This window comes from Pelophylax lessonae (genome assembly GCF_965119305.1).
Source record: "Pelophylax lessonae genome assembly, chromosome: 10".
Lineage (NCBI taxonomy): Eukaryota > Metazoa > Chordata > Amphibia > Anura > Ranidae > Pelophylax > Pelophylax lessonae.
Genome location: NC_138777.1, coordinates 168630355 through 168657937, shown reverse-complemented (window position 1 = coordinate 168657937; position 27583 = coordinate 168630355).

Here is a 27583-nt window from a genome sequence, read left to right as displayed (position 1 = left end):
CTACAAGGCAAAAAGCCCAGGCTTCCACTAGGCGCCCGAGTAGAACGCACCGAAACAGGGAAAGGTAGGATCTGATCCTTATACGAATAAAAATGCACCACCGTCTGTCCGATCCATTCGTAAATAGACGCAGGCAGTCCCGTTCACAGGCCATCCGTAAGTACAGAGCAAGCCTGACTCCCGAAAAGACTCAGTCGCCAAGTACACCTTGAGTGCCCGCACTCAAAAGTAAGCAATGCACATACCTTAGGATGTGAGGGCTCAGGACACAAGATGGGAATACAATGTCCGTGCAAGTGAACACCAGAAACCACCTTTGGAGGGAAGGACTGATTTGAACAAAGTACCACTTGGCCCTATAATCAACATATGAGGACAGGACAATGTCGCCAGTGCTGACACCTGTACGCAGAGTGACAGCAACTAAGAAGACCATCTTCTGTAATAAGGTAGGCAGGGGATACCCTCGAATACTCGCAAACAGAGGGTCTAAAAGAATCAACTGCACCAAATCAAGGTCCCCAGTGTCGCACCCCCTGGAAGAAGTCACGCACCAGGGCACAGGCGGCCAACAACCTTCGGAAGAAATTTGCCAAAACCAAAACCTGACCCTTGACAGTACTCAAGGCCAACTTGTGATCAACTGCCCATTAATGGAAGCCAAGATTCGGGCCCCTGAATAAGAGCAAGGTGGAGCCCACGCAATATACAACTGTCTCAGATAATGAAATCACCATAGAAGTCGCTACCCCACGCTTCAAGCAGGGTGGAAATCACTGAAGCAGCCAAACCCTCATACTTCCAGCACCTGGCAGTCGACTGCAAAGTCGGACGGGAGATGGGCCCTGGAAACAATAACTCCTCCCTGAGAGGAATTCAAGGAGCGTCTGCATTCAGCCTGACCAGGCTGGTTTACCAAGCTTGGCTAGGCCTGTCCGGAGCCAGGAAAAAAAAATGGAATCCCTTCCGCCTCAATCCTGCGGAAAAACTCTTAGCAGCAACTTGGGAGGAGGAAAGGCAGACCGCAGCTGAGACTGACCTTGGCCCATTCCTGAGCACACACGACCATGTCAGCGGCAGCCGTGCACAGGTGACCATGCTAAAATCCACGGCATCGTTCAAGTTGAACCTAGTGAATGTCCTTGCCTATAACAGAACCCATGGTGCCACCATTGCACCGGCCAGAGGGTTCTGGGAGGAGGCCACAAACCACAGCACTATCCTGTAGATGCAATGCCAACAGGTCCACGCCACAAACCGATAGAGATCCTTCCCCACGGCAAAAAACTCAGAACCTGTAGGTGTCTCGACATAAGATGTGAAGGTAGGCAGCTTCATGTCTATGGAGGCCAGGAATCCCCCTGATGCAGGGAAGTCACCGCCGTGCGAACCGATATCAACTTGAATTGTTGATATGCACGGAGCCATCAAAGGACTGGTTGGTCCAGCTTGTTGAACCAGAGCTTGAACTGCCCCACACTAAGCGATCCGGGGACAGCCATACAATGGAAGGGGAAAATAAATGGATTGGGACACATCTTGCATTGCAACTGGATCACATGACCTCCTGAACCCAGCAGCCTGGGATCTGGGCCAGCCGCAGGTAATTCACCGGCAAGGACCTCCCCCCCCACCCCCTAGATGGGTGAGGAAGCACCTTTAGGCCAAGCAGGTTTAGACCGCAGGTTTGGAAAAACGATCTCATGTTCTCCAGATCTGGGTCTTTTGGAACCACACGCGGAAGTTTGGAAGGACTTCACCACATCGACTGTCTCAAGGGATGAAGAAACTGTTTGCGAGCTGAAAGGGAAGAACCCCGACTGCGACGAAGGCCCTTACCCTGGTTAGCCTGTGGAAGAAAACATTCTTCCCCTTTTGAGACCCTTACATAATGTCATCCAGGGCAGCGCCAAACAGGCGATCCATTAAGACCGTCGTAGAAGTTTGATCCGCAGGCCAACACTACGGTCAAGTAGACGCTCGACAACCACCGCCGAATAGACAAGGTGACCATTGCAAGGGAGCCTCGACCAGCCTGGCATCACAAGCAAATTGCAGCCCCTGTGCCCAGCTGGTCCAACAGCTCCCCCAGGGCAAGAGGGACATGCCCCACACTAAGTCACGGCAGTGGAACTCCGTCTATCAGGCATGGCAAGGGCAAACAAACTGTTCCCAGTGCAGACTACACCAGGGAGTAGATCGGAGGCCACAGCCAGCGCCATCCTAACCACCGAGTCCATAAAGGATGGGGATTCCTCCACTGGAACAATGGTGGTCCCATTCAGCTAGAGACCGTATGTCCACCAAAGGCAGAAAAGCCCTCTGCACCAGAGACTGCCCAAAATGGGCAACGTCTAGACAGCCCAGGGGAACGTCAGACAGTCCCCTCCTACATGAGCAGCAAGCAAAAAGAGCAGCTCCAGATGGCATGCGAGTGCCAGATGCCACCTGCACCTTAGGCGCAGCCACTGCTGCAACACCCAAATTGCAGGGTGTCACGCAGTGAAACAGCCAGTGCATCCACCAGCGCTCGTCGCGGCAGGGGAGGTAGAAATGTCATCGTCCGAGGAGACAGGGTGCGAGGTAACAGACCCCAGCAGGGAGGCCCCATGTCTACGGCGGCTGAGCCAGACTCAGACATCAGATGAGGCAGGAGTAGGTGGAGAAACATCTCGGCGCACCTACCACCTTCACCCGGTCCCGAACTGCCATCAGACAGTGGAGATCCGGAAGGCCGGGCAGCCTCTGTGAGGGGGTCAGGTGGGAACAGATGGCCTGCAGGGTCTATACTGAACCTGAGGGACCCGCCAGCAACTTTGAGACAATAAAGTTTATTTTTTTTTTTTTTTAAAGCAGCCCCACAGCGCCCCCCTGGGAGGTCAGGTGCACGCTAACAGAGCCCCCACAGAGGGAGAGACCACCCTCATGACAGTCATCCAGGCACTCCCACTGACCTTCATAGCTTAAAAAAAAAAAAAAAAATCTACCTGCAAAATGGCTGAAAAACAGGTGTACCAAGAAGGCCACCCCCATAGCAGACAGAGGCTACAACAAAATGGCGGCCCAGCTGAAAAGTGCAGTACTCACAGGGGGACCACCAAACGGCCATTCACAGCAGAAAACCCTACCAAGCCCCCGCGCAAGATCGGTCGAGTGCCACGGACAGCGCCTTCCCCCGACCCCCCCATGCGGCATGCACACTAGGCCCCAGCCATGCTCCAACAGTACCCCATGTGGGAGGGGCGGTGGGGGAGAGGGGGGGGTCACAACAGGACAGAGGGAACCCTGGAGTGAGGGTCTGACCATCCCAGAGTGAGTGCCCGTGTCCACCCCAAAATCCACCAGCCAAATAGGAACACTGCGATATCAAGCCAAGACCCTTTTGTGTGCATCCTGACGAGACGTTAACTTGCAGGGCCAGTCCCCGTCCAGGGGGACTGTTGCAGCCGGCCCAGCGCGGAGCTACGGTCGGCACACGCTGGCTGGCCAGACTGTGGTGACCACTGGATATTGGGGGGGGGGGGGGGGGTTCAGTCCGTTGCCCAGCACCGCAGAATTGCTAGAGGATCACAGGAAAACAATGATACGGAGGGAAAAAAATGGCTAAATAAAAAAATAAAATCTACATGAAAAAAATTGCTTCTATGCCAGGACCAAAGATCCCAGCAAGGAACTAGGTCCTTACTCCCGACTAGGCAGATTAAAAACTGGCATCCTATGCAGGAAGAGGGGGGTGTACCCTCCGGGACTGCCCATTGGCGTAACCAGAATTTTCTGCCTAGTGTCCTACTGCTGTAGGTGGAAGTATTACCCTACTAAAATAATCAGAGACATGCATCCCGTCAATGAAGAAATGCTTGACATCTCTGCAAGTAATGCATATTTAGGATACAAGTTTCACTGACTGATTCTAATTTTACGAGATAAACCTGTAAGTTCGCAATATGGTTCTCGCCCTTAGAGGTCCTCTGTACAGCACTGCAGTATGTCAGAATCCACCTGCCCCAGTTCAGCCTCCAAAGTTATTACTAAAGAGACTGCCAATCCTGCACCACCAAGCTTACATGCCACACCAGTCTCCCTGGTAACAGCTGGAGACTTGGGGAGCTGATCTGGGACACCTAACTGGGGCTGACAGATGCTGACAGAGTAGTGTACAAAGGACCTCCTAGAGGCGAGCAGAGCCAGACCACCAGATTGAGTAATCTATGAGTTCTATGCTGTAACCAAGCAGCAGTAAGGAAAGATGCTAGAGAGCACAGATGTGTCAGCCTTAGAAAGACTACAGATACCCATGCAAATTGTGAAGGGACACCATTTTCTTTAGACACTACTGATGGATCATGAACATTTACTCATGGACCAATTATGAGTTTGTATATCCATCTGCTCTATACACTAGTCACAGGAATTCACATAATCACATCCAATAACGGAATTTTTGTAAAATCTTACCTGTAAAATTCCTTTCTCTGAGTCCTCCGACAGTCGCCGCCTCCTCTAAGTCATCACTGTTGGGATGTCCCAAAGCAGTATAGACCTGAGGGGTGGGAGACGCAACCGTAGAAAAGGCAACGCAGTACCCACATCAGAGAAAGGAATCTTACATGCACCGTAAGAGAACCAACTGGGCAACAGAAAAAAACAATGCTCAACAGGAGCAAAAGCCCAGGAAAGCAAATGCCAACAGCCAGGGACCCAGAGAAAAATTCAAGGGTCCATCATGGCACTGCCGCACAGAACTTTGCGGCCAAAAGAAGCATCAGCTGATGCCAGAACGTCTACTTTGTAGAACTTGGAAAAAGTGTGCACCGACGACCAAGTCGCCGCCTTGCACACCTGGGCCACCGAGGCCAGATGCCAATAGGCCCAGGATGCACTCAAAGACCTGGTAGAGTGCGCCTTAACAGGGAAGGGCGGAACCCGTTCCTTCAAGGCGTAAGCCTGCTCAATGGTCTGTCTGATCCATTTTGGCAATAGTTGCTGCGGACGCAGCCATGCCCTTCCGAGATCCCTCAGGAAGGACAATGAGGGAATCAGTCTTCCGAAAGGATTCCGTAGACAGGTAAACCCTGATCGCCCTGACAACATCCAAGGAATGCAAGGCAATCTCCTTTGGATGTTTAGGCTTCGTACAAAGCAAAGGCAGGACAATGTCCTCATTAAGGTGAAATTCAGAGATCACCTTGGGAAGGAAGGATGGGGGTGGACGCAAAACCACCTTATCCTTGTGAATTATCAAGTAAGGGGAGCGGCAAGACAAAGCCGCCAGCTCCGACACGCTGCGAGCCGAAGTGATCGCCACTAGAAAAGCAACCTTTGACAGCAGAGGCAACGATATCTCCCTGATGTTTTCAAAGGGAGCACGCTGTAACGCGGACAGAACCAAGTTCAAGTCCCATGGAGGTAAAGGCTCCTTCCTGGGAGGAGCCAGATGTCACACACCTTGAATGAAAGTGTGCACCAAGGAATGAGACGCCACAGGGCGTTGGAAAAGGACAGCCAGTGCAGATACCTGGCCCTTAATCGTGGCCAACGCCAGGCGCTGATCCACTCCAGACTGAAGGAAAGCCAAGATTCAACACCGAGTAAGAACGAGGGGAGAACCCCCTGGACTCACACCAGGTGAAATAGGCTTTCCAGGTACGGTAATAGATCTTACCAGAAGAGGATTTCATAGCCTTGATTAGGGTAGGGATAACCTCAGGGGATAGACTCTTGTCCTTCAAGACCTGGGTCTCAACAGCCAGGCCGTTAAAGCCAGCGACTAAAGCAGGATGGAAGATCGGACCTTGAGACAGGAGATCTTCCCGCAGAGGCAGAAGCCACGGAGGCGCCACTGCCAGATGAACAACGTCGGCGTACCAGGACCAGTGAGGCCAGTCCGGCGCCACCAGAATCACCATGTGCGGTTCCCGAGACCAATCTGCGAAGGAACCGGGATAGTAACTGAATCAGAGGAAAGGCGTACATCAGGCGATACTGATGCCAAGGGGCCACCAACGCATCCGAGGCGTCCGCCAACGGATTGCGCGTTCTTGCCACGAAGCTTTCCACCTTTCGATTTAGCCGGGATGCGAACAGATCCACGTCTGGGGATCCCCACCTCGCACACAGCATCTGAAAGACCTCCGGGTGTACGGACCATTCCCCTTGGTCCAGGGTCTGGCGGCTCAGATAGTCGGCCTGCCAATTTTCCACACCCGGAATGTGAACTGCCGAGATCGCCGGGACAGGAGTCTCGGCCCAAGACAGAATGTCGGTCACCTCCCGGGCCGCTCGAGCACTCCTGGTGCCCCCCTGGTAGTTGATGTAAGCCACCGCGGTAGCATTGTCTGTCTGTACGCGAACAGGCAGGCCCTGGACACGGTCCGACCACTGGAAGAGACAGATTTATCGCTCGTAGTTCCAGCACATTTATCGGGAGGGAGGACTCCTCCGACCAAGTGCCCTGGGCAGACAGGTTGCCCAGGACTCCACCCCAACCCAACAGGCTGGCGTCCGTGGTAACCACTGTCCACACGGACGGAAGGACTTGCCTTCCGCCACCGACGGGGACTGGATCCACCATAGAAGAGCCAATCTAGTCTGGCGACTCAAGGAGACATCCAGATCCAAGGACTGAGGAAGTGTGTTCCACCTGGCCAGGATCTCCGTCTGGAGAGCCCGCGTGTGGAACTGGGCAAAGGGAATCGCCTCGAAGGCCGACACCATCAACCCCAGGCCCCACATGCAGGTCCTGAGTGACGAGGACGGATTGTCCCTGAGGGACGAGGACGGATTGTCCCTGAGGGACCTGAGTTCGTCCCACAAAGTCCGGAGCTTGTCCTCCGGCAAGAACACCTTTGCCTGAGCAGAGTCCAGAATCATTCCCAGATAGGGAAGGCGAAGCGACGGAGACAACGCTGATTTTGGAACGTTGAAGGTCCATCCGAACTCCTGGAGCGTCTGTACCGTGATGGACAGATCGTGCACAAGGTCCCGACTGGCACGCGATCTCAGAAGCAGATCGTCCAGGTACCACAGAACCGCAATGCCCTGGGCCCGCAGCAGGCCCAGGACCGGTGCCAACACCTTGGTAAACACCCTGGGTGCCGAAGCGAGACCGAAAGGTAACGCCACTAACTGGTAGTGGTCCTCTGCGATAGCAAACCGAAGGTTACCGCTGACGACCCTCGAAAATAGGGATGTGCAGGTACGCATCCTTCAGATCTATCGAAGCCAGGAATTCTCCTGGACTCAAGGAGGCCACAACGGAACGGAGAGACTCCATTCGAAACTTCCGAACACGCACAAAGCGGTTCAGCGCTTTCAGGTCCACAATAGGACGCACTTTGCCCTCCTTCCTGGGCACAGTGAACCGATTCGAATAAAACCCCCGAAACCTGTCCCGATGAGGTACCGGGACAATCACTCCCTGAGCAAGCAGGTCCTGCACCGCTTGATGCAAGTCCTGCAGACGCCCCGGAAGCAGATGGAGATTGGAGGGAAAAAAATCTGTCCGCCGGCCGGGAAAGGAATTCGATCTTGTAACCTGATCGAACGATTTCCTGAACCCACCTGTCCGATATTCGGAGCAGCCAAGGTTGGAGGAAACCGCGCAAACGTCGCCCCACCCCTGAAACGGGTAAGGGCGCCCCTTCAGGCAGAGGCGGATTGTCCCGCCGAGCCGGCATTGCCGGCCTTGTGCTTACCCGCCCAGGGTTTCTTCTGGTTGCCCTGGGCCTTGAAGGGCTTGCCCTTGGATTGGTTCCGAAAGGCACGAAAGGACCCCTGATTGGATCTAGGCGCAGAACCCCGCTTGCCTCGGAAAGACTTGTTCTTCGGGTTCTGGGGCAGCATAGTGCTCTTGCCGCCCTTCACCAGGGTATCCAACACCTCGCCAAAAAGGAGAGAGAGCCAGCATAGGGAAAATCAGCAACTGTTTTCCATGAGGACTGGTCGGCCGACCAGCTCTTCAGCCATATCAGTCGCCGGTTAAGTACCGCGACACTAGAGAGGCGAGCCACCAAGGGGGCCTCATTTAAGGCTGCATCGCACAAATACATGACTCCTTGGTGGATGTGATCCACCATTTCCAGCCGGGCAGGCGGCACGTCATCAGACACGAGATTGCCTCTAAGCATCTTAGTCCAATCAGCCACCGCCTGAGCCACCAGAACGGACGCAAAAACGGGTTTGAGTAACGAACCCGCCACCATATAGGAATGGCGGGCTAGAGACCCCAACCACCGGTCCGTGGGATCCCGGAAAGCCGGGGTATTCTCAGAAGGAACCAAGGTAGCCTTGTTCAACAGGGCCACAGTGTGGTCCACCTGTGGAGGCACACACCATCGTGATTCCGTAGCCGGCGCAAAAGGATAAAGCAATTTGAACCCACTAGGTACCAGGAATGGACGCTTTAACGTGCGCACATTTCATTAACAGTGTAATGGAATTCCGCTGGGCAGGGAAAAACCTGCGCAGACTTGCGGGTCCTGTGCGTCCCAAACGAGGACACAACACCCGGAGGAAAGGGCTCATCCTCTAAATGCAAGGTTTCTTTAACAGAAACAATTAACTCCTCCATGGTCGCCCGTTCTTCAGGTGACCCTGGGGAGGATGTATCAACACCCTCCATTTCAGCCTCCCCCACAGACCCCGGGGGGTCTAAGGATGAGCGGGACCCTGAAAAGGGCACGCTCGCAGCAGCAGCCATATCCCCATCTGAATCAGGAGAGAGACAACCTGGGCCTCTTTCTCGCAGCCCGTTCAGACATCAGCATTTCCATATTTGCCACCAAAGTCGCTACTACAGCAGCCAGATCGGGTCACAACGGGGCCACAGGAGAACTGGGGCCCCCCACTAAAGCTGGAGGAAACTTGCTTTCCTGAGAATCCATGGTTCAAGTTATCAAAACTACAGTGCAAAAACGGTGTACTGTCCCCTTTAAGAGCGCTGCGGTGTGCGCAGCCCCCTGCTACTGTCACAGCTATGAAAGACCCCCAAAGGAGAAAAAGAAACTGAGCCAGAAGCGATATACAGAGGGAAATTGAGAGTGATAACCTGCAGAGCCCGCAGAGCGTTGCTACCAGTGTCCTTGCTGCTGATGGAAAGGAAGTGCTCCTGGAGAGGGCTGGACTATATGCCAGACCCCGGGAAAATTGCTGCCCCATAGGGATGCATTGGAGGCTACGCCAAAATGGCCGCCGACATGCGGCCAGACCGATCGTTCCACCACCCACAAAATGGCGGCGGATAGCGCCAAAATTACACGCATGATCGCCCCAGAGGAGCTATACATGTGTGCCCACAGTAAAGATGGCGGACCGCGTGAAAATGCACGGCTGCGGTCGCCGCACAAACGTCTGCACCCCCAACATGCATCTAAGGTGACACAGGGACAGGGACCCCCAGGCAACATACAGATCTGCACAAGCGAACCCCACAGGGAGTCACACAGGCACAGACACGGGGAACACACAGCAACACAGACTGCCACCCCAAACAGAGGCCCCACACAGAAAAGTACTTACCTGTACCAGATAGCGTGGGGAGCCTCCATGCACGGAAAACCTCTGTCCTGTCCTATTCTGACAGGGAGTGCCGTGAGCAAGGGACATGACGCTGCAGCACCGCAGACTAGTCCTGTGAGGTAGCAACCTCACGGCTGCATCCCTGTAGCGAACAGGGATGGGTCGTTCGTAATGCCAGAGCAAACCATAGCTGAACGCTCGATGGCGGGCTGGGGGTCCATCTGACCCTTTTGCTCTGGAGAACCAGGGCGGCCAGTCCGAATCCTAGCACCGCATGATCCATCTTCATCCGAAGAGAAGACTAACACTAGAAGCTGACAAAATAAACAGCTAGTAAAGTAAGAAATAAACTGACATTTTCAAAGAAAATCAAATAAAAGATTAGGAGGGCTGAGACTGAAGCCCCAGCACAAGGTAAGCCTGACTATTCCTGACGCTAGGCAGATTAAAACTGAGTTGGGAGTGGTGATGCAGGGGGGGTATTGACAAGATGGGACAGCCCCCATGGGTGTGTATATGCTAATGCCTTTTGTCTTTGGACTAAGTCTATATGCCTAGCTATTCCTACGGATAGGAAGACAATACCCAACAGTGATGACTTAGAGGAGGCGGCGACTGTCGGAGGACGTAAGAGAAATCAAGTTTTAAGTATTTGGAGTTGTACACCATTAGATTGCCTTTTGCTCAGCACTACAGCGTTCTCATTTTGCTTTGCACCACATTCAATGAACATCTCTAGCAGTGCCAATTATGTAGTTCTGTGAATCTCTCCTCACCACCCCCCAATATATTCTGCCACGGATTGTAAACGTGTAGTGTAGAATTCTGGCAACCTGATGCCCAATTTCACGTTTACAGTACTAGCCCAATCCTTGGATTTCTGTCACTGGTACCAGTGTAGAATAAAAGGCATGGTACCTCTTGGATGAAGAGTGGCCTAATCCTTAAAGACATGTTGCATATTATACAGCAAGGTGAATCTGTCCAAAGGAGTGACTCAATCCCCACCCAGTCTACCTCCCGCTTTAGGTCTTCTTACTTTCAGTTGTCCCGAGAGCACAAAATGTTTTTGGGATTTTTAAGATGGTGTACAGATTACGAATCTTGACTAATCTCAAATACATTTTTTTTTTAGTAAAGTGCCCTCTTGACTTAAGTTGTGTAGGTTTACAAGTCTGAACAAAATTTAACAGAAAAAACATATAAAGGTGAGCCACACCCATGTGTTAGAAAGCATTTTTATTTAAACAGATGGAAACCCATCTAGTCTGATGTTAAAATGTAACACCGCCAAGGATGCACTACAAAGACCATCTGGAGGTTATAGAGCTGACGAAACTTGTAAACACCACTGTTAAGCAAGATTGGCCTCAGGTCAGAGCTTGTGATTTTATTGAAGGTCTTCATCATCCTCCTTTGCAAGTTCCTCTGAACCTACAAAAAGAATACCATTACAAAACTTGCAAGCTTAAACATTGCTTAAACAGCACTTCAGAATTCAATCCCCTCAGACTGTTCCATCAGAAACAGGTTATCCATCTTCTCCAACTGACTACACCAGTGGGTTCACCTTTTCAGGCTCTGGTGGAAATCAGATGGGTCGGACACAAGAAGGTTTCATCCTTGGGAAAAGCGAGATGCAAAGACAATTATAGAGACCTTGCTGTTGGCATTAGCCTTCACAGCACCCCACCAAAAACCCTGAAAATTCAGTCTCATTTGAGGCACGGGCATGTTGCACACCATCAGCTAAATAGCCTAGGTGAAATCTTTAAAGTGCTACTAAACCCACAAAGTAAAATCTTTCTAAAGATTCAGAATAGCATTCTTATTATACTCTTAAGTGATTAATCCTCTGCATTGTGTAAGGCTGTGTGATCCTGTACGTTTACTCTGGGCAAATCAAGATAAGTAACAGTAAATGTAGTTCAGCTGCACATGCTCAGTTTGGTCTATTGCTGGAAGCAAGAAAGCTTCCTGGTTTGAGCTGAGCTATTGAGGTCACATGGCATTAACCACACATGTGAGCATGTATATATCCCTAAATGACAGCCCAGTCCCTCCCTCCATGCCCAGCAATTTAAGAACAGTGGGTGGGATGTCACATCTTGGATGGATAATCCGCCTCCCATAAAAGCATGAAGACAGACTATAGTGGAGTTCAAGAGGCAGGGATATCTACATGGAACACTGGACTCGGGCAGACCCTGCAGATATCACATGGCCGTAGTATACAGATCAGCTAACAAGTATATAGCTGCAGTGTTTTAATGTCAAAAAGATTTATAATAATCTGGGCAGTGCGGGGGCTGATAAACTTATATTAATGGGTTTAGTAACACGCAAGTCTCGTTTACATGTGTGGGAAAGCGATGTGTTTAGAACCACATCCGATTTGGGTTAATGTGAAAAAGACAGGCTTGCAACGCAGCCAGTGGTTCACACATGTATGGGCAGCCGCAGTCTGCATTTGAGAGTCCTGTGTGATTTTAAACCCGTTCAGGTGCAAATTGGGTTAAAAACCCCACACAAAGCTTCAGACTCCTTTTAAACTGACTGCAAACTGCAGTCAAACATGTGAACCTAGTCTTAAGACCACCTAAAAATTCTTAAAAGCACATGCACAAGTTAAGCCATTAGACAAGGCATTCATTAGCTGACTGCAGCAGTCCTAACTGCATATCAGTATTCTGCATTATCACTGCATGTGGATATTTGTTTGCACGGTCAAGTTTGGAATTTGAGGGATTGAAATTGGATGTCAGTTTGAAGAGAAGTGTACATTTTAAAATGCCATTTTAGCAGGGGGTAGCTGATGTAGGCAAACAGGAACCCTTAACGGACTACCTAGAGTACCCTGGTAGTTCAATTATAATCTGTCAGCTACAAAGGCCATCAGTAATTTTAGTTCTCCCATTCAAAGAACTCTGAATTATGCAGCCAGGAGGACCACTGTCACAATAGGGGGATCAGAGGCTGCTGCACAACAACATGTTACACAAGGTGAACTTCTCCTTTAACCACTTAACGACCAGCCACGTAGATCTACGTCGGCTGACTTTGAGTGGTTATACTGGGATGATGCCTCTAGCTAGAGGCATCATCCCGGTACCGTTGTTTGAAGCCGGCGGTCGGCTTTCCGTCGGTAACGATCGATGCGGCTCGGGAGCCGCTCGATCGTTACCCGGGGGGGCGGGAGGGGACGTCCCCCCCCCTCCCGCGGCTTTGCTCGGGGCTCCCGTCCCACCGGGAGCCCCGAGCACCCAGCCGGCACGTCCGCCGGCTGGATGGAGTCCCGATGAATGCCGGAAACGGCATCGATCGGGTCTCCGATGACGTAACCCGGAGGCGGCGTCCATGACGTCACATCCGGGTTACCGTGCCGCAAAAGGCGGCAGATTTAAAAAAACGGCTGTATGCAAAAATGCCGTTTTTGGCGTTTTGCATACAGGGAAGTGTAGTGGAGGGGTCTAGGGTCTTTTAGACCCTCGATCCCTCCATAAAGTGTACCTGTCACACATATTGCTGTCACAAGGGATGTTTACATTGCTTGTGACAGCAATAAAAGTGATCAGATTTTTTTTTTTTTTTAAAAACCTGTAATAAAGTTAAAAAAAAAAAGAAAAAATAAATAGGAAAAAAAAAAAAAAAAATTTAGCCGCCCCCGTCACCGTTAGCTCGCGCACAAAAAAAAAACGTATACGCAAGTCGAGCCGCAAATTAAATCGCTGTTCAAACCACACATGTGAGGTATTGCCGCGATCGCCAGAGCGTGGGCAATAATTTAAAAAAAAAAGAGCTACACTCTAACTCAAAACTGGTAACCGTTAAATTTAAAGCGTCGCAGATTGAGATCTCTATTGACCGTAGTTTGTCGCCATCCCACGGGGGGGCGCAATTTTAAACCGTAACATGTTTGGTATCTATTTACTCGGCGTGACATGTTCTTTCACAATATACAAAAAAAATGGGCTAACTTTACTGTTTAGTATTTTTTTAAATTAGTGAAATGTGATTTTTCAAATTTTTTCCAAAAAAATGGCGTTTTAAAGACCGCTGCGCAAATACCGCGTGACAAAAAATTTTGCAATGACCGACATTTTATTCTGCAGAGTCTTTGCTAAAAAAATATATATATAATGTTTGGGGGTTCTAAGTAGTTTTCTAGGAAAAAATACTGGTTTTAACTTGTGAACAAAAAGTGTCCGAAATAGGGCTGGGGGTAAAGTGGTTAAACTATATTAAAAGGTTTGTGGCCACCTGGATTTTAAGCAGCATCTTGGACATAACTAGACAATACTGTACACGAGCAGGAATGGATGTTTAGTATTTTGCCTGTAGCAGCACTTGCTTTAAGCCATTGCTTTGACATCAGAAATACAATGCAAGTCAACAGCTTCCATGTGCACCGCAGCCATTGTGCCACCTATGAGGTCTATAGGATGCATGTTCAGACCAAGTGTATAAGCCCAGTAATCAAGGCAGACAAACACTGCCGCCAACTGTAAGGCAGTGCCACAAGACCATCAGCCTGAAACTTTTGGTAGGGATCTTGCAAGTAAATTCATAAATTTGCACATGGTGAGGCATGGGGCAAATATTAGGCAAAATGAATGGATGTAAATACAATCAATGTTTTAGTCTTACCTTAACAAATTTTCCTCCAGTTGAAAGCTGAAACAAAAAAGTGAAATATGTAACACATGTCTTTACAAAATCCAATCTGACTCGACAACTACAGGGGATCTCTTCAGTATAGCGACAATCCTTGTCACAGCCAGCACAATGCCAGCTCAGGGTATAGTGGATGATTCATCATTGGTGTCCCCACAAGTTTGTGTTCCAAATAGACTAGCTTTAACCAATGGAGCATATTAACCTACTTTGCCTCATTCACATCCCATTTTTTATGTGTATAGCTCCTTACATGTATAAATGAAATATGAGGGGCTTGCGCTTAGGATCACTTGGTTCGGTAAGTGTAAATCAACCAATATAAATACTAAAAAATTATAAATAACCATAAATAAGCTGCTGCTGGTATAAAAGGTGGTACCTTTCAAACAAAAACACTATGTACCTGCGCTGCTTATGACTGAAACCTTTATTTATTAGCACAAGTATATATTTGATAAAGTGCTCGTGCAAATCTGTGCTAATAGATAACTAAACAATGTACATGCTAATATTGTGCAACCAAGCTGAATATCAACAGTAAATAATATATACAAAATCAATTCCATATGTGAAGCATTTCATGTGTAAAAAATATATAGTTCATAACATTCATAAAATCTTCTTCCCAAACTCATAAAGTGCAAGTCTCTGTGCTCATACAAGTGCTTCGTGCTTAAAAGAGATATATATAAATAAAGTGCCGGTGCTCAGTCCTAGTGAGTTGGTGCTCCGCTCTCGGTTCCCCACTCACCAGAAGCTGAGTATAAATTCGCCTGTGGGGAACCGAGAGGGGAGCACCAACTCACTAGGACTGAGCACCGGCACTTTATTTATATATACATCTTTTAAGCACGAAGCACTTGTATGAGCACAGAGACTTGCACTTTATGAGTTTGGGAAGAAGATTTTATGAATGTTATGAACTATATATTTTTTACACATGAAATGCTTCACATATGGAATTGATTGCATATATTTATTGTTGATATTTATTTACTGTTGATATTCAGCTTGGTTCAGCTTGGTTGCACAATATTAGCATGTACATTGTTTACAGTTATCTATAAGCACAGATTTGCACGAGCACTTTATTTATTAGCACAAGTATATATTTGATAAAGGTTTCAGTCATAAGCAGCGCAGGTACATAGTGTTTTTATCCTTACATGTGTCATGTCTTCTCTAGTTCTGGCCATTCCCATGTAGTGCCAACCATCGAAACCTGTAAAAGATTCAGCAGGTCAGATACTGCAACACCAAGCAAGCAAGAATACAAAGCCAAAATTTTAAAACTGTCAGTTACAATAAGGTCTCATCAGAATTCAGACGAACGAGATTCCATGAGATAAATCATCATCAGTTTCAATACTAAAGGAAACTTTGCTCATGAAAAGTGTAGATAAGCTAGTGTAAAGCCCTAAAAATAAAATCCACCAGAAGTGCAACCCTGGCAGTAACTCCCACTTCAGTTTTTATGCTCTTTTGTACAATCATTTAACAGATCCTTCCCTGAGGTAGTTGCACCCACCGCTTCACACAAAAACACCCCAGAAAATTCTAGGCAACTCTGAAGCTCCATTCCATAAAAGAGTTGTATTGATCACTGGGAAGCAGTTGTAGCATCTACTTAGTAAATTATGATAGCGGCTCTAAAAAGTTGCTGACATATGTGCCGTTAGTGTTGCAATGACTACTTTCCAGGTTACCTAGTTTTACACTCAACACTAGAATTTTCTTGTCAACCAAGTTGTTTTTCTACCGATTCACCTACCATTCCATTTCCTTCAAGGGTCTGCAAATCCATTTTCGAGTACCTGCAATCAAAGATAATCAGTTCAACCCTTTATAAAAAGCGCAAAACCAGCATCTTTACAATAACTACTGCTCAGGAGTTCGAAAAGTTTCATTAGGTTTTCAAAGTGAGCTAGTATGACTCATCACTGCAGTGAATAAAACCCAACCCCCAAAATTGAATCCTACTCACCACACAGGATGGAGAGGTTTTGCTTTCTGTAAAAAGAACAGGGAAAAAAGTATTTCAAAGGACATCTCTAAATAGACAAACTCAGAACATCTGTCACTAAATATCAGAACATACCTCTCAGTCACTAAATATCAGACTGGGGCGGTAAATTGTCATCACAAAATTTAAAAAATAAAAAATAAAGTGCAAAATCCAAACTTGGAGCAAGGTTACACAACTTACCTGTACATAAAATAGAGCCAGTCACCAGAGAGCCAGTCGCCAGAGATCCAGGTATACATACAGAAAAATGACTTGTCAGACACTCCCAGCAAGTGTACAAAGGCAAAACAGTTTAGCCAAAATTTTCAGAGCACATCCCTGAATGTGGGCTATCAGAACAAAACCACTCAGTCGCCAATCATCAGACTGGGGCGGTAAGATGTCATCATAAGTCAATTATATCAGTAACACATTTCTGCTAAAGTTAAGGTCATTAGCTGTGTAGCTTCTATAACAGGCCAAGTACCATAAGCTTTCAACAATTTATGCAAATATAAGCAACTGAAATGCAACTGAAATGCAGTTTTATGATCAAAGCAGCAATGAGCTAAAATAATGCATTTACCCGTCTTGTACGATCAAGGTCTTCTCTAAGCCACAGGGATCTGCAAAACAAAAGCAGTTAAGTTATGCATGCACAGCCGAGCTTGCTGTACCTTGGCACATCTGGTCTGATCAGGGCTTTGGTGACTATCTGCCATGAGACTTGTGTCGTCCATATATTCATGTTAAAGCTTTCATCCTTTCAGACCAGCAGCACTTTAAAAAACACACAGCAAACAGTACCTACCTTTAATTTATCCCACTGAATTCTTGTCTTCATATGTCCCACCATGTTTAACCTGCTGTGAACAAAGGACCATAAGCTTTGTAATAGCAACAAGTTGTTAGCATTTTTAACCTACACTCCATCAGAACTCCACCATGCTTACAATATTCTTCAGAATATTTCAGACAAAACGAGACTTAAATCATTTGGAGCAAAACTAAACTTACAAGCCTGGGGCAAGGTTAGGCAAGTTTCCATTAAAGTCAAATAGAACATGCAGAACCCAAACCAAGCATCTTGGCCAGAGCAGTAGTATACAAATCTAAACACCAACACAGGCTAGGAGCTTCTGCCAAACATTAAACTGGACAAACATTTTTGAAAGGGGCAGATGCTGGTCTGACTAACTTGACCCATTTTATAAAAAAAAAAAAAAAAGTAATTCAGATTTACATGGTCCCATTCAAGAGCCCCTTACCTTCTCCACCTAAACTTCATGGCAGAAATCTGTCATTGGTGAACTGACCCCTAATCTGTTTTGTGAAAACTCATTTCTTGTTATGGTTTTACCATACTGAAGCTCTCGAGTCCAAAATGGCTTTAAAGGCTTAATTTTTATTTGTTACGTGTTATTGCACACAGCTAGGGTTGAGCGAACACCTAGATGTCCGTGTTCGACGGGTTCGGCCGAACTTTAAAAAAAAGTCCGGGTCCGTGTCCCGGACTTTTACCGAACTTTTCCCGGACACCGAACCCCATTGAAGTCAATGGGGACCCGAACTTTAAGGCACTAAAATGGCTCTAAAACACCAAAGGAAAGGGCTAGAGTGCTGCAAATGGCAGCAAAACGTAATTAAGAGCATGGCAAGTGCTCTGCAAACAAATGTGGATAGGGAAATAACTTAAAACAACAAAAAAAAAAACAGAAAAATAAAACAATGTTCTTCTTCATCTCTGAAGGACGAGGCCCATATGGAGTAGGAGGGAGGTTGAGGTGGTGGTGGATGTGGCGGTGACATAGGCGTGCGCACAGGGTGTGCTGGGTACACCCTAATCACCTAGGGCACATAGCATTGCCAGTGAGGAGATGGGAAAGATCTCCCTGGGACCTGCTCTGCTCTATTTCTCCTTGCCTACAGGTACATGGCCCCGATACATTACTCTCCCTGCTGGCAAACACATGCATGTGTATTTCAACTTTGGGGTGCACACCTTAATGCAATAGGCTGCGCACACCTATGGGCGGTGTAGGTGGAAGCGGCGGTGGAGGAGGACCAGGGCCGGATTAACAGCATCATGGGCTTGGTGCTGAGGATTTTGAAGGGCCTTAAGGGCCGTGCCTTGCCATGCACCCAGAGGAGGAAGGGTGCAGCCATGCATGCCTAATTCAACATGGAATGCTGTCTCTGAAGCCCATAAACACATCCATGCATCGCCAACTGTCCCTCCTTGTCCGGCCTTCACGCTGTGTGGGGAGGTTCTGAGGGTGCTGCCTGGGGAAGCGAGCATAGAAGCCAGACTTCTGTGTTTACAAGTGACAGAAGAGCGGTAACAGTGAATATGGCCAACCCGGGGCCTATATAAAAGGTAGGGGCCTGGAGCTGCAGCTCCAATAGCCCCTACATTAATCTGGCCCTGAGGAGGAGGACGAGGTAGCCAACACTGCTTCTTTTCAAAAATTTTAAATGAGGGTACACCCCAAAAGAGTGAGAAAGAGCAAAAATGGAACAATGGGTGGGTAAGGTCGGTATCCATTGCTATTCTGCATAAGGTACGGAAAAGTCCCGTGGGATCCATGCCTGGTTCATTTTAATGAACGTGAGCTTGTCCACATTGTCTCTGGACAGGCGGCTGCGCTTGTCTGTTATAACGCCCCCAGCCGTGCTAAATACCCGTTCAGATAATACACTGGCTGCAGGGCACGCCAGCACCTCCAAGGCGTAAAGGGCAAGCTCAAGCCATGTGCCCAATTTGGAGACCCAGAAGTTGAAGGGGGCAGACCCGTCATTCACTACATGTAGGCGTGTGCACACATACTGCTCCACCATGTTGGTAGAATGCTGCCTCCTGCTAAGACGTTCCATCTGAGCTGCTGGTGCTGCTGTTTGTTGTGGCGTGCTGACAAAGCTTTTCCACATTTCGGCCATGCTAACCCTACCTTCTGAGGTGCTGGCGGTGCCCTGGTTGCGTTGGCGACCTCCTCCTCCTCCGCCTTGTGCTTCCACTGTGGCCCCGCTGTCAGATGGGAATGCCAGCAGCATGGCGTCTACCAGCGTGCGCTTGTACTCGCGCATCTTGCGATCGCGCTCCAGTGAGTGAATTAAGGACGGTACGTTGTCCTTGTAACGGGGATCCAGCAGCGTGGCCACCCAGTAATCAGCACAAGTTAGAATGTGGGCAACTCGGCGGTCGTTGTGGAGACACTGCAGCATGTAATCGCTCATGTGTGCCAGGCTGCCCAGAGGCAACGAAAGGCTGTCCTCTGTGGGAGGTGTATCGTCCGTGTCCTCTGTATCCCCCCAGCCACGCACCAGTGATGGCCATGAGCTGGCCTGGGTGCCACCCTGCTGTGAACATGGTTCCATCTCCTCCTCCAGCTCCTCCTCCTCCAGAACTGTGCCCCTGCTGGACAATTGCGTCCCTGGCGTTTGCGTGTGCAGGAACCCACCCTCGGAGCCCCTTGCGAATGACTGCCCTGAAAGCCTTGGAAATGTTACCTCTTCATCCTCCTCCTCCTCCTCATCCTGTGCCACATCCTCTTCCATCATCGCCCGAATTGTTTTTTCAAGGAGGCATAGAAGTGGGATAGTTAAGCTGAGAACGGCGTCATTGCCACTGGCCATGTTGGTGGAGTACTCAAAACAGCGCAACAAGGCACACAGGTCTCGCATGGAGGCCCAGTTAAATTAAATAGCGGAATAGAAAATATGATCCAAAAAAAGTGTATGTATATCACACGTACACAACCACACTGGGCCCCAATTACTATTGTTTGTACCCCTAAAAGGCTAGATGAGGAGTAGGGGGAGTATGGAACAGGCAGCACCCTCAAACCTTCAGAAGTATGAGATGAACCCCAACAACTTGGAAAGGTGGATCTCTCTCACACGTACCGACACAGACTATCCCGCAATTCAATTGATCCTCAAAGGTTTTTATTGAATAGCGGAATAGGAAATATGATCAAAAAAAGTGTATGTATCTCGCACGTACACAACCACACTAGGCCCCAATTACTATTGTTTGTACCCCTAAAAGGCTAGATGAGGAGTAGGGGGAGTATGGAACAGGCAGCACCCTCAAACCTTCAGAAGTATGAGATGAACCCCAACAACTTGGAAAGGTGGATCTCTCTCACACGTACCGACACAGACTATCCCCCAATTTAACTGATCCCCAAAGGTTTTTGATTAAATAGCGGAATAGAAAATATGATCCCAAAAAAGTGTATGTATATCACACGTACACAACCACACTGGGCCCCAATTACTATTGTTTGTACCCCTAAAAGGCTAGATGAGGAGTAGGGGGAGTATGGAACAGGCAGCACCCTCAAACCTTCAGAAGTATGAGATGAACCCCAACAACTTGGAAAGGTGGATCTCTCTCACACGTACCAACACAGACTATCCCCCAATTTAACTGATCCCCAAAGGTTTTTGATTAAATAGCGGAATAGAAAATATGATCCAAAAAAAGTGTATGTATATCACACGTACACAACCACACTAGGCCCCAATTACTATTGTTTGTACCCCTAAAAGGCTAGATGAGGAGTAGGGGGAGTATGGAACAGGCAGCACCCTCAAACCTTCAGAAGTATGAGATGAACCCCAACAACTTGGAAAGGTGGATCTCTCTCACACGTACCGACACAGACTATCCCGCAATTCAATTGATCCTCAAAGGTTTTTATTGAATAGCGGAATAGGAAATATGATCAAAAAAAGTGTATGTATCTCGCACGTACACAACCACACTAGGCCCCAATTACTATTGTTTGTACCCCTAAAAGGCTAGATGAGGAGTAGGGGGAGTATGGAACAGGCAGCACCCTCAAACCTTCAGAAGTATGAGATGAACCCCAACAACTTGGAAAGGTGGATCTCTCTCACACGTACCGACACAGACTATCCCCCAATTTAACTGATCCCCAAAGGTTTTTGATTAAATAGCGGAATAGAAAATATGATCCAAAAAAAGTGTATGTATATCACACGTACACAACCACACTAGGCCCCAATTACTATTGTTTGTACCCCTAAAAGGCTAGATGAGGAGTAGGGGGGGTATGGAACAGGCAGCACCCTCAAACCTTCAGAAGTATGAGATGAACCCCAACAACTTGGAAAGGTGGATCTCTCTCACACGTACCAACACAGACTATCCCCCAATTTAACTGATCCCCAAAGGTTTTTGATTAAATAGCGGAATAGAAAATATGATCCCAAAAAAGTGTATGTATATCACACGTACACAACCACACTAGGCCCCAATTACTATTGTTTGTACCCCTAAAAGGCTAGGAGTAGGGGGAGTATGGAACAGGCAGCACCCTCAAACCTTCAGAAGTATGAGATGAACCCCAACAACTTGGAAAGGTGGATCTCTCTCACACGTACCAACACAGACTATCCCCCAATTTAACTGATCCCCAAAGGTTTTTGATTAAATAGCGGAATAGAAAATATGATCCAAAAAAAGTGTATGTATATCACACGTACACAACCACACTAGGCCCCAATTACTATTGTTTGTACCCCTAAAAGGCTAGGAGTAGGGGGAGTATGGAACAGGCAGCACCCTCAAACCTTCAGAAGTATGAGATGAACCCCAACAACTTGGAAAGGTGGATCTCTCTCACACGTACCAACACAGACTATCCCCCAATTTAACTGATCCCCAAAGGTTTTTGATTAAATAGCGGAATAGAAAATATGATCCCAAAAAAGTGTATGTATATCACACGTACACAACCACACTAGGCCCCAATTACTATTGTTTGTACCCCTAAAAGGCTAGGAGTAGGGGGGAGTATGGAACAGGCAGCACCCTCAAACCTTCAGAAGTATGAGATGAACCCCAACAACTTGGAAAGGTGGATCTCTCTCACACGTACCAACACAGACTATCCCCCAATTTAACTGATCCCCAAAAGGTTTTTGATTAAATAGCGGAATAGAAAATATGATCCCAAAAAAGTGTATGTATATCACACGTACACAACCACACTAGGCCCCAATTACTATTGTTTGTACCCCTAAAAGGCTAGGAGTAGGGGGAGTATGGAACAGGCAGCACCCTCAAACCTTCAGAAGTATGAGATGAACCCCAACAACTTGGAAAGGTGGATCTCTCTCACACGTACCAACACAGACTATCCCCCAATTTAACTGATCCCCAAAGGTTTTTGATTAAATAGCGGAATAGAAAATATGATCCCAAAAAAGTGTATGTATATCACACGTACACAACCACACTAGGCCCCAATTACTATTGTTTGTACCCCTAAAAGGCTAGGAGTAGGGGGAGTATGGAACAGGCAGCACCCTCAAACCTTCAGAAGTATGAGATGAACCCCAACAACTTGGAAAGGTGGATCTCTCTCACACGTACCAACACAGACTATCCCCCAATTTAACTGATCCCCAAAGGTTTTTGATTAAATAGCGGAATAGAAAATATGATCCCAAAAAAGTGTATGTATATCACACGTACACAACCACACTAGGCCCCAATTACTATTGTTTGTACCCCTAAAAGGCTAGGAGTAGGGGGAGTATGGAACAGGCAGCACCCTCAAACCTTCAGAAGTATGAGATGAACCCCAACAACTTGGAAAGGTGGATCTCTCTCACACGTACCAACACAGACTATCCCCCAATTTAACTGATCCCCAAAGGTTTTTGATTAAATAGCGGAATAGAAAATATGATCCCAAAAAAGTGTATGTATATCACACGTACACAACCACACTAGGCCCCAATTACTATTGTTTGTACCCCTAAAAGGCTAGATGAGGAGTAGGGGGAGTATGGAACAGGCAGCACCCTCAAACCTTCAGAAGTATGAGATTGTGTTCACTGTACCCCACAAAGATTGAGTTCACTGCACCCCACAATGATTGTGTTCACTGCACCCCAAAAAGATTGTGTTCACTGCACCCCAAAAAGATTGTGTTCACTGCACCCCAAAAATGATTTTGTTCACTGCACCCCAAAAAGGATTTTGTTCACTGCACCCCAAAAAGGATGTTGTTCACTCCACCCCAAAAAGATTGTGTTCACTGCACCCCAAAAAGATTGTGTTCACTGCACCCCACAAAGGATTTTGTTCACTGCACCCCAAAAAGATTGTGTTCACTGCACCCCAAAAAGGATGTTGTTCACTGCACCCCAAAAAGGATTTTGTTCACTGCACCCCAAAAAGATTGTGTTCACTGCACCCCACAAAGGATTTTGTTCACTGCACCCCACAAAGATTGTGTTCACTGCACACCAAAAAGGATTGTGTTCACTGCACCCCAAAAAGATTTTGTTCACTGCACCCCAAAAAGATTTTGTTCACTGCACCCCAAAAAGATTGTGTTCACTGCAGCCCAAAAAGATTGTGTTCACTGCAGCCCAAAAAGATTGTGTTCACTGCAGCCCAAAAAGATTGTGTTCACTGCAGCCCAAAAAGATTGTGTTCACTGCAGCCCAAAAAGATTGTGTTCACTGCAGCCCAAAAAGATTGTGTTCACTGCAGCCCAAAAAGATTGTGTTCACTGCAGCTCACACACAGAAAAATGGATGTGGATCACTGACACCTGCCTATCTCCAATCCCACACCACACAGCAATATCGATTGTAGTTTGTAGAACACAGTTTCCCTAAAATTCAGCAGACTCTGTCCCTAACAGGATTGAGAAGAGATCGTAGATCAGGATTGAGTGCAGACCCCACCCCCCACACAGCAATATCGATTGTAGTTTGTAGAAGACACTGACCCTATAATTCAGCAGACTCTATCCCTAAAATGCCTACAACTCGCCCTGCCTAAACACTCCGACCTGTCCCTCAATTCTATCCGGACACAAATGGTTTTTTCCTGCCTATCTTTCCCTAATCAGCAGCCAGCACGTTGATGTGTGCTCTGTCCCTGAATCTAAGCAGCATAATGACGCCGCTGCGGCTGCCTCGAACTTATAAAGACTTGGTCACATGCTTCAGACGGCCAATCACAGCTACGGAGACATTTGCAGGCATGGCTGGGATGGCTTAAGGCACACCAGTTAAACGATTGTTGATTGGCTGTTGAAAGCCCGCCATGAAAAGAGCGCCAAAGCATGCAAAACCCGGAAATAAAACGACCGAACACGGATTTTTACCCGAACATACAGTAAAGTGTCCGTGTCCGTGTTCGGGTACAAAAAATCCAATTATTCGGTACGAACACGAATAATACAGTCCGTGTTCGCTCAACACTACACACAGCAGCTCCAATGCTCTTCTCTCAAGCACCCTGCTGGCACTCCTTGCTTCTCCCTCCACAGGAAGTCACTCACTATGGGGAGCATGTGTGTATTTACTCCTAAGCCAGGCTGTTCGCATATATTCAGTTGGACTTCCTGGCTCAGCCCCACCACCAGACCAGGTTTTGACTAACAGCTGCTCAGCCATGCCTGCAACCTAGGAGAAGAGCTCCTTTACAGTGCACAGCACCAAGATCAGCCTGATTATTCAGGGGTCTGGAGTGGAAGTTATTAACCTCCCTGGCAGTATTCCAGAGTGTGGCTCCGGGTTAACTTTCAGTACGAAAAGCAGCAAAGCCAAGCCACACTCCGGATTACCCCAGAATCCCACTCCCCTTCCATACGATCCCCGCCGTCCTCTCCCCGCTCAGCAGATGCCAGCACGAGCGTTGCGACGCAGGGGGTGGAACCAGTGGCAAATTCAAAAATGTAAATACACTAAATGACATGATATAAAGCGGTGATCCTAACAGATTACACTAGCTTGCCATTTCAGCACATGGTGAGTCTTCCAGTGCCCTGCCTGGAAAATAGAGGACCATGGCGCCCAAAAATCTTTTGCGCAAAAGCGCTTTTAAACTGGAAACCAGCGACCGCTAGTTACTTAAACTGAGTGATAGCGATTCATGGGAAAATGAATCAGGTACAGAAAGTGACAACACAGACGATTCTGTCTGTCTTTCTGGCACATAGCTTGTGGAATTTGGGAAGTATATCAAATGATTCTTCAGAATTTCCAACGGAGCTATGTGCCATCAGAATTGTTGCAGTCCTCACTTTCCGTACCCGACGACAACAAGTTCTCTATTTTCCAGGCACAAGAACTGGAAAAGCACAGGCAGGGCACTGGAAAAGTCACCGGGTGCGATGGCATGATAGTGTTCTGTATCATGTCATTTAGTGCATTTACATTTTTGAAATTGTCACCGGTTTCACCCCCCTGCGTCGCAACGCTCGCAGGGAAGGGAACCTGAAGACAGGTGCCGCATCGGCTGGAAGGACAGCGGGAAGATGGCGGGGGAATCGCAGGGGAACGGGAGTTTTAATATATAACAGATTTCCATGCAAAACAATGTACCGCTTTTAGCACAGAAATCCTGACATAAGACCACCAGGGAGGTTAAACTTTAATGCAGAGAATGCATTAGGGTAAAAAAGTACCCTTAGAACCACATAGGATGCAGCAGACTCAATCCTAGGCAAACAGTGAGTCAAGTCAGTAACTAATTGTAGCACTCATTACTCACTAAATCCTCCATTACATTGTTTGGAACAGCATTTTTCATATACACCATCCCTTGACAAGCTAATTACAAGCAAGAGAGGGTGGCATGTATCTAGTAAACCGGTACCCAATGCTGGAATTAAAACATTAGCCTAGATTATCAGATGTGAAGCAGTGTTTTTGCGTATGAACAAGGGGGGGGGGTTTGGGACTTTAGATGAGGCGTGTGATTGGAAATGACCATGAAAAATTGTACATAAGAGTGTATGTGCATACACGTCCAAACAAAGAACATGAAAGGGTACACATGTAATCTGATTTATTGTGTATGCACAATAGTAACATCATAATTACAATAATGACATGCAATAGATCCCAATAACATAGCATATCAAAACGAGTACATATAATAATGGGTATAAATAGATTATAAAACATATCGTAACAAAGTAGTAGATACTCCATAGTGATTGCATCATGTATGCTCTACGCGTTTCGTGTACTTGTAACACTTCCTCAGGAGCTGGTGCAATGGGTTCACTATGAAAAAGGGGGAAATATCATGGAAGTCACAATGCATATAACAATATGAACACCCAATTAAAATTGTGTTATTTTGTATGAAATTGCTTACAATAGAGTAAGAGCTGTTGTCTCAAGGGATTCGCCATGGAAGGGCCTCCATACCGTCTGCCCCGGGAGCAGTACCAGGCACGCATGGGGGTGAACACAGAGTTTGCATTAAGAGAATCTGGGTAATAGGAGGAATCACAAGCATCTCAATGAGTCATCCAATATAGTATCTATAGTCGGATTGAATATGTATATTGCACAAAAATGTGCATTACAATGCTAAAAGTAATAAAGTAGTCAAATATGAATTAGAGAAAATTGATGAACTCCTAGAGCCAAAGATTAACAGCATAGGTAAAAAAGTCACCATAGAATACCCCATAAAAAAAAAAAAAAAAAAAAAAAATATATATATATATATAAGGATACTGTGAGTATAAATGGTAGTGAAACCAAAGAATAAAAAAGTAGTGAGCATAGGGTGAGTGTCAGGAGTAGCCAATATGACCCAAAATGAAACCTATACCCAAGTGAAGGAGTGGTAAAGTGTGATGTAGAAACAGCATGAAGAAACCAGATCACTGTAACAAAGGATAAAAGACGTGAAGGAATGAGAAAAGTAGATAGAGTGATTAGAATACCAAAGTGTATTAACAAGTAACCAAGAACCAATCACTGTACCAAAAGATTCAAGGCGTGAGAGAGTGGAAATATAAATAGAGTAACTGGAATATCGAAATATATTGCCAAGTATGAATAGTACCTTAGAATGATAATCCAAGAGAGTAGTGTTCAGCGCAAGCCGTCCACCGGGAAAGCTCCCAGCGTCACGCAGCCACTCCAAAGAAGAAGCCCCGGCGACCGCCAGCAGAATATGGGGTATTCTATGGTGACTTTTTTACCTATGCTGTTAATCTTTGGCTCTAGGAGTTCATCAATTTTCTCTAATTCATATTTGACTACTTTATTACTTTTAGCATTGTAATGCACATTTTTGTGCAATATACATATTCAATCCGACTATAGATACTATATTGGATGACTCATTGAGATGCTTGTGATTCCTCCTATTACCCAGATTCTCTTACTGCAAACTCTGTGTTCACCCCCATGCGTGCCTGGTACTGCTCCCTCAGCTCCCGGGGCAGACGGTATATGGAGGCCCTTCCATGGTGAATCCCTTGAGACAACAGCTCTTACTCTATTGTAAGCAATTTCATACAAAATAACACAATTTTAATTGGGTGTTCATATTGTTATATGCATTGTGACTTCCATGATATT